Consider the following 8,759-nt stretch of genomic DNA (forward strand, 5'->3'; position numbering starts at 1 on the left):
GAAAGCTGCCCCATCTACTCTCAGCATCATAATCAGTATTTTGAAAACATTGTAGAAATAATTCCCAATGTAAATGTAAATCTCCCATCCAGGAACTCTTACTGCCATTCCTCCCTCCTTTGATCCTCTGTAGAATATAGGGACTGCCTTGAGTGCTCTATTTTCTGCTCTACTGTATCTTAATGGATCAGCAGATTATATTAACGCCTCAAATCAGAAAGAAAAATTTTATCAGTTACAGACACGCTAGAGTAAATATTTTAACATAGACGAACTTTGAGAAGAGAAGATTCTTGCCTGAACTGACCACAGTAATTATTTATAGCAGTGAAGTATTTAAAACTATGTAAATGTCTAATGCCAGCAGCTTAATAGACATTATGACATATCAAGAGATTAAATTCATGAGACGCTTCAAAATCAACATTTAACCAAAAGTTTTCTAATATTAAATGGAAACAGAAGGTACATAATTCTATATATTGGTATTATTGTCAGGTCCAATGAAAACCTGGGACAAATGTCCTATTAGCACATCAAGGTACATGCTGGCCTCCAGGCTCACTGGGTACCACTGACTCCTCTCAGCATTTTTGACTGAACTTCTCCAACTCATTGGCTTCCCTTCCCCCAGCTTCTCATTTCTATATAACCCTTCAAGTTTGTCCCTCTTGATCTGTTTGCCCCTGTCTCTTGGTCTTCCCTCTACCCCACGGCCCAGTTAACTGTGCTGGCCACGTTCAGTGTGGTACTTTTGCTTCCTGCTTTGGACTCTTCAGGATGCTTCTGACTGTATTATCCCTCATATCTACAATAAAAACCTTCTCTTTAGAGCATTCATGTCATCCCTTTATATAATGGTAATATATTATTATGAGTGACCTATAGAAAGCAAACTATGTCTGATATATATATATATATGTATATATATATATATATGTCATATAGAGTAGATCTACATAGATTCTTTCTTTATTTTGCATTTCCTAGTTATCTCTATAATAAACACAAATGTCTTTAAAATTGACTTTTAATGAGAACTTTTTTTTCTACAAAAGTTTTTGAATTTTACTAATTTAAGAATAATTCTTCCAGTAGAAAACATGGCCTAAATGTCTGTAGTATTAAAGAATGACTGTCCAAGGAAATGTTTATTGTGGAGTCATTACCAAAAGTGAGTAGGCTTTCTTCTATGAGCCACAGAGCTGAGCCTCAATGGGACACATACCTGATTCTTAATTAAAATCAACAACAATGATGACAAAGACAGGGAGGCTGATTGGCAAAGGCCTTGCCATTCTCATGACTTAGGGTATTACAGTCCATCATAGTGGGGAAGCAATACATGATTCATTCAATATGCAACCTGAAAATGTGCGACCAACAAACCTTCCCCACTCCTACATTGTTGTAGGTGCCTGCTTTATCAGAGCAGTGGGAATTAAACCAGAGCCTATTCCCTTTCTGGGTTTATAAAGCACACCTTGGCACTTAGTGCTTTTGAAATGCCCTGCAGTGATAATGTGCCTATAGCAAGAATTTGCTTGTAATAGTTTTAAGAACCTTGACAAAGCTTGAAAATGAAACTAAACTGATTTGAGAATGTTTTCACAACACCTTGTGATTTAAAGGTGCACTGAAGATATGCATTCACTATGCCCATATCTCTCCTAATTGTAGTTCTGCTGAGAAAGAAATAACTCAGGTTGGACTGAGTGTCAGAAAGGAAACAACATGATGTAAGTAGTAGGCTTTGGTACAAGTGAAAGTCACCTGCAATCTCAATAGTTCATGGATCTATGTCACTGTGAAGTTAGGAAATACTTCCTAGTTATTCAATGCCCTACTTTTGTAAATATCTTACAAAATAAACTGATTCCAGAGAGATCAATTTGTCTCCCCTACTCCAGTCATTTACCATCAGTAGTTCTGAAAGTCTGCCATGATTGGTCACCAACTATGATAACACTCACCCCGCTTGCTGCATCAATACATGGTTTCTCATGTGAGAGGCACAGTCTGTGATGACAGTAGGTGTGGCTTCCCCTGTCTTGACAATGAGGAGTTGACACTTTATCAAGGGATGTTGCTGGGACACTCCACAGCTACTCATCGAGGTGGGTCTAACAATTCAGGGAAATGCAAAGTTATTCATGTTTGTTCAAATGAAATAATAACTCTTGAATACCTAGACTATGGAAGGCAGCTCAAGGTGGAAGTTTTGAGTATGACCTTAGGAATGAATCACATGGATGGAGAAAATCATACAAGCCATTTTAAAGTCTAAGACTTACTTTATCTTGGAAAACATGATTTTCCTGACTTATAATATATAATAAGCATTGATCCCAAACAAACTGTTTGACACAGAATCTGTCAAAAAATAAAAACCATTGTTACTGTAAGAATCAAGATGAATTGAAACAGCCTTTGTTTCTTTATGTGAAGTTGCCAATGGCTAGCTGCTGGGGTAGAAATGACGCTTCTCGTTGTATACAGATTTATTGAGGCAACCGTGGAAGAAGTTGTCACACATCAAGTGTGAAGCATTATATGTGTGGTACAACAATCAATACTCTATCTTTACCGAGTTTCTTTTAGGTCACTTTTATGGTCACTGGTTTCCTAAAGGATTACGGGCTTGAAAATAGTATCATGGGATTGTCCATGTCAGTGTAGTGGTGGTGACAGTGACCCAATGATATCTGCAACCGGGTGAGATTCTGTTTTATGAAAACTCAATGTAGCAGCTGAATGGAGGAAATGAAGCACTAAAAGAGGAAACTCTGAGGGTCACCTCCTCACCTTGGTGTCAGATGTGTCCTTGTGTGTCTCAGAGGCAGTTCAACAGTTTAGAGCCCTTGCTGCTCTTGCAGAGAATGGTAACGAGTGACTTACAACTTCATGGAACTCTAGCTGCAGCTATGGGCCCATCTTCTGGCTTCTAGAGGTCATCACTCACTCACTCACACACACACACACACACACACACACACACACACACATAGCACAAATAAGAAAATGTTTTGAAGTGTCTTTTTTGGGGGGTAGAACCAAGGGCAATATATGTATCCACATTTATTTTCCTCTAACTTACTCTTAAAGGTCTTTTGATGAAAAGTTTGTTCCACGAAAGAATGAAGGTGAGGAAGATGGACAGAAGTTAGTCCTTCGCTGTAACATTCGTCTGGCTATACTGCCAAATGCATAGCTCTCAGTTCCAGAAGGAGTGCTCTCCACACAGTGGGCATCTCTTCTACTGCTGTGCCACATGTGACACGAAATACAATTAGCCTTTCAGTGAGCTTTGCATTTTCCTGATCCTCTAACAACTGGGTGTCAGAGCTCCCGATGTATAACCTCCCACTCACAACAAGATTATACATTAGACTCTTTGTTATCTACTTCCATGGGAGATTTTTGAATGCTAAAGAGAATAGATGAACTATATAATAAGGATTTTGTCTATCCACAATTGTTAATATTGTCATGATTTATACAATAATTTCCAACATGAACAAAAGTATATGCATCATCCTAAGTGAAGGACGCTGTCTGTTATATGTCAGACACTATACATCCATTGTTCTAGATTCAGTAATATATAATAGTTGTCTAAAATCAAGTCATATGAATACCTATTAGAATAGAATTTCTGAAACATAATGTAAATACTAGTCAGGAATGCAAATTCACATAGTTTCCTTTTTATTTGAAATGTCCAGGTGTTAAGTCTCTGGTACCTGTTTTCTTCCAAGTGTTGTTTTACTGTTCTTATTTCTTTACAGGAGAAATGTGTATGTCAGTGAATTGAATTCTTGAGAAGAAAAATGTTCCCCCTTTCCGGTTTTAACACTTGCACTAATGAGAGTGGCTGACAGGAACACAAACTCAAAACTTCTTTGTCTATTATTGAAAATAATAGCACATCAACATAAAGCTGTGGAACATAGAGGAATACATCATAAATAAATCAATAGCTCCATTTTTGAGTTGACTTAATATACCAACGTACTTCACCATACATTGTATGTTTCAAAAGTTGTAAGTATATGATATACATTTTTCATGGCCATTTTGGAAAGGAAAATGGACTTTAAAACATCTTTACTTCCATATTTTAAGATATATATATATATATATATATTCATTTAGTATACGTTTTATAAGAAGCCAGGGATATATTATCTGATCTAAGACTAGTGACCACTCTGACACCAACCCCAACATCAGCTCTCTTCCTTCCCTCTACCACTGCCCTTCAGCCATTCTGGCCCACTTCATTGTTCCTTAAAAACATAAGACAGAGGTTTTGTCAGAGCATTTTCATTGACTGTGTGTCCATTCCAGTGTCAGATCACTATTCATGCATATACTCCTCTGTGTCACATAGTCATTCTACAGATCATGAATGAGGCTCATCTCTATAAACATCTTCGTGCCTTGTCACCTATATACTATGAATACAGCTAATATTACATAAATATTATTATATGAAGTCAATATACCTTGTGTGGCATAAGATTGTTAGGAGAAAGAAAAACTTAATAAAATATATTACATTTATCTATGTACTTACATGTGTTGACTACATGTATGGAGGTTAAGGGTACCTTGTAAGAGTCTGTTCTCTCCTTCTACATGTGAGTCGTAGGTATTGAATTCAAATTGTCTAGCTTGGCAGTAAGCACCTTGTCTCCACTTGCTCCCTATAGCTGTGGTAAACACAATGACCCAAAATAAAAAAAAACAAAAACAAAAAACAAAACAACTTGGTGAGGAAAGATTTAGTTACTCCTACAGCTTACAGTCCATCATGAAGGGAAGTCAGGGTAGGAATTCAAGGCAGGAACCTGGAGGCAGACAGTGAAGCAGAGACTATGGAGAGAACTGCCTACTGACTTGCTCTCCGTGACTTGCTCAACCTGCTTTCTTACACAACTCAGGATCACTAGCCCAAGGAATGGAACTAGGACTTCTGACATCAATTACTAATCAAGAAAAAGTGCCTGCCAAATTTGCCTACAGGTGAATCTGATGTCATTTCTCACTTGAGGTTTCTTCTTGCCAGATTAGTCCGTGTTAAGCAGACAAAAAGCTAGCCCATATATCCCTTTACCCATTGAGCCACCTTTCTAGCCCTATCTATGTCTTACAGATGGTGCATGGATACATAAACATAGAGATGTGTTGGTAGAAACATCATGGAAGTATTCACAGAACTGTCAGCCCTTATTTCTGTAACTGATCATGTGGCTGCAGCTAGTATTCTGTATTCCTCATGCCTTCAGGAAGCATCGGGAAGCTGGTAATCTTCCGTCATTGTGGTGCAACACAAATGGTCAGTAGGAGTCCTTCTTCCATTGATTTCGAGAGTTTTATGTTGAGCTTGGTAACTGGACATGGCAAGAACAAGAAATGCTCCTAGAAGGCAATGTATTATATGCATACTCTTCTTTCCAGCTATTGTGAGACAAAAAAAAAAAAATCAGACTCTCCTGGATACTGAATTAGTCATCTTTATAGGTACAGTAGCTCCTTCTCTGTGGATGGGTTCAGAAATGTAATGAAAGGAACCCTCAGTGTATGGGTATCAGTTCCCACCTCTGGTTCAATGGAACCATTGTAATATGTCCAGTAGAACACTTCCTGATTTGAAACTGCAACTTTTATGCTAGCCAGAAATAAGGAGACGGGAATAGGAAGAAGGGGGGTCACTACTCCTGTTTATACCCCCATTGAGCTTTGGGCTCATGGGAGAAATGACCTCTTCAATTGACAGTAACTCAAGGTATATGTTATAGCCTCCTGGAGATGCCTGGACAGGCACTGAAAGGTACTGTCACTGAGTTTTTGCATATTATTTTGTTAAACCAGATTGTCATGTGAGTTCACAATTAGAGGACAGTCTTCCTGAAGGCCAAGCTGTGAGGTCTAGAAGACTCCAAATCCACTGTCACCTTGATCTTCAGTTTCTGCCATGCACACTTTTATATTTAGTGATGGAACCCATGGAAGACTCATGCAATATTTTCACAAAAAGCAAAATGATATTTTAAAACATCAATATTAAGAGAAGTTAATAAAGCTGCCCAAGTTCACACAGATGATTTTTTTAAAAGTCCACATCTCAACTTCATTCTTAAACACTTGTTAACAGAGTGCCTGGGTGTTGCGTGTACAAAACCAGTCGTTAAAGTCTTCTGCACTTTTTGATCATCCATGCACTCCAGGTGTTCAATCATTGGTAATCACTTTGTCAATCAGTTTTCTCAGTGATCATCTAACATTAACATCTAGGAGATGCCTAGCTGTAGGCGAAAGTTGCCATTCTTTAAAGGAAAAAAAAAAAAACATGGGCAATGCTGCTGATGTTTTTAAAGATTTTTTTAATTGTGCGTACATATGTGTCTGTATGTGGATATATGCATGCCCATTAAGTGTCTTTGGAGAGGAGAAAAGGGCAATGGACTCCCAAAAATGATGCTACAGGTAACTGAGTCGTGCCATGTGGGTGCTGGGATTCATACTGAATCTTCCGCTAGAGCATTTCATGTTCATAATAACTGCTGAAGCATCTTGCAAGTCTCAAGGGGAAATTATTGTTTGAATAATAATATTCTGAGAATTCTTTTTAGAAAATTTTATGGTAAGGAGAGATCTGAAATACCTGTATGTACGTGGGGGTGGGGTTACGCCAGAGAAGAACGCTGGTGTCCTGCTCTCTCACTCTCTGTCTCATTCCCTTGAACGAATGTCTCGCTGAACCAGAAAATAGGCTGGTGGCCACCAGGCCTCAGGAATGCTCTTCTCTCTCCCAGCAGTGCTGGAGTTACAGACCTGTGTGTGATTATGCCTAAATTTGTATGGGGGTTCTGGGTACTTGAGCTCAGGTTCTAGTGTTTGTACCCTGAGCCATTTTCCAATCCTAGGAGCGAAAATGTTCATATCATAAAAATGTTAACGAACAAGTATCCTTCTGTAAATTACTTAATTTTAATATCTATAATGATACTTTGCATTGAATTGTACTGAGGAACAGGGGCACGGCTTCTTTTTTGTTTACCAGAGAACTCTGGGCATGGTGTCTATCTGTCCATCTCTGAGGTAAAGAAGGAAGGTGACTCCAATGCCTGTGTGCTGTCAGGAGAGGTGTCCGGCCATACATAATATGTTAAGAAGCTTTCAAAAGGAGAAAGATGATTTACTTAAAACCCTATTTAGCTGAGGAGATGAAGGATACAACAAGGATATGAATGTTTCTAATTCTAACTTCGCTTACAATACCTGAGACCAAGAGGTAGTAGATAGTCTGTGAGACTTGTGCTGAAATGAAAACATGAGGCCTTTTGTGGAAAACCCATTTGGCCTTCCAAGATGGTGACAGCAGAGCGTCTCAAGCAATGTCTGCGAAATGAAAAGTACAGAATGTCGTGCTCGTCCACAGGGCACCGGCAAGGAAGCCTGACTGGGACCCTGCACACAAGTCCTTTGGTAATTCAGGCCCTAAATTTGCTTTTCTCCCTTGCTCCCTGCAGCGCTTAGACTAACACCACAGGTTTCTCGGATGGGAAGGATTATAACATTCACTTGTTTTAAGAGAATTTTACTTTATTTTTTATTTTTTTTTTACTCTCTAAAACGGATTTACTCACCAAGAGATTTTCTAGTATTTGAGATGGCTTTGCCTGAGAGGAGAGAAATCCTGCCTTCTAAGTGGAGCATGTGGTGGTTGTCATCACATATTTCTGAAGGAAATCGCAGCGAATCTCACCTGCTAGAAAATGAATCTGAGCAAAACCTTCTGGGAAAAAAGAAAATGCAGCTATTAAGTTCAATCTAAAAGTTTGGAAGTGGATAATTACAGTTCTTTCCTTGCATTTTCTATTTTAGCACTTTACAGTTCACCAAAGGATGCAAATTATGCCATCAAGCCATCTTGAGTTCTTTATGTTTTTTTGTGATATAATAATTAAACAAAAAGTTCACCCTCAAAAAAAACCCCACTAATTTTTAACATGATTTACCCTTTCTTGTCATGTTGGAATTTGGCTTCATTTAGGCAGGATGTTTTGTAAGAGGACAGAAATACATATGCGCATTCAACAGCAAGAGAAAAACACACACAAAAACAGAGAAATTAAGAGAAAGAAGGAGGAAGGATCAAGTGTTTTTTTTTCTGTCTGTCACCCTGTAGTCTGTTTACTTTAAACCATTACGAAAGGAAAACTAAGTGGCTCCAATGACAACTCTAATAACCTGAGAAATGGGGTAAAGAAGCAGTAGGTCTCTCTACTGGCAAGTTGAGCTAAGTATGAAGTCTGGCACAGGCATGTAGACATACCATAATAGTCAGCCCTCAGCTGTGGCATCTCTGGATTCTCCATCTTAGAGTCTGACACACTGCCAAACATCCATCTTGTATTTAAACTGGCACACAGCCATCCCATATCTAAACTACTCTTCCTGAGTTCCATTTGGAAGTTGTGTGCACAAACCAATGTCTAGTTGTCCACTTACCCCTGAATGTGGTATAGAGTAATTGTGGAAGTGTGGTACATCCTGGCTACGAAGTTGAAAACAAAGCCATGTACTGAAGCTCCTTTTCTAATTGCCAAGTTCCCCAAGCCCATTGTGTGTTCTCTCTGCAGTGGTTGACTTTGTATATATCTACCATGACCTTTTCTTTTTTCTTCATTTTCCTTTTAAAATTATTTTATGTGTGTGGGTATCCTGCCTACATATATGTGAGTATACCA

At 38.6% G+C, this 8,759-nt stretch overlaps 1 long non-coding RNA gene across 1 annotated transcript in view; it reads right to left on the reverse strand.

Annotated features, from left to right (window-relative positions):
* Positions 1-2,119, reverse strand: part of LOC126499382 (uncharacterized) — a 53,091-nt gene extending 50,972 nt beyond the window's left edge. The window contains exon 1 of the long non-coding RNA XR_007591081.1: positions 1,974-2,119. This is a non-coding gene — a long non-coding RNA (uncharacterized lncRNA). The remainder of the gene's footprint in view (positions 1-1,973) is intronic.
* Between the last annotated feature and the right edge of the window lie 6,640 nt (positions 2,120-8,759).

This window comes from Alexandromys fortis, unplaced genomic scaffold, assembly GCF_014885135.2.
Source record: "Alexandromys fortis isolate MF-2015 unplaced genomic scaffold, M_Fortis_MF-2015_v1.1 scaffold_19, whole genome shotgun sequence".
Lineage (NCBI taxonomy): Eukaryota > Metazoa > Chordata > Mammalia > Rodentia > Cricetidae > Alexandromys > Alexandromys fortis.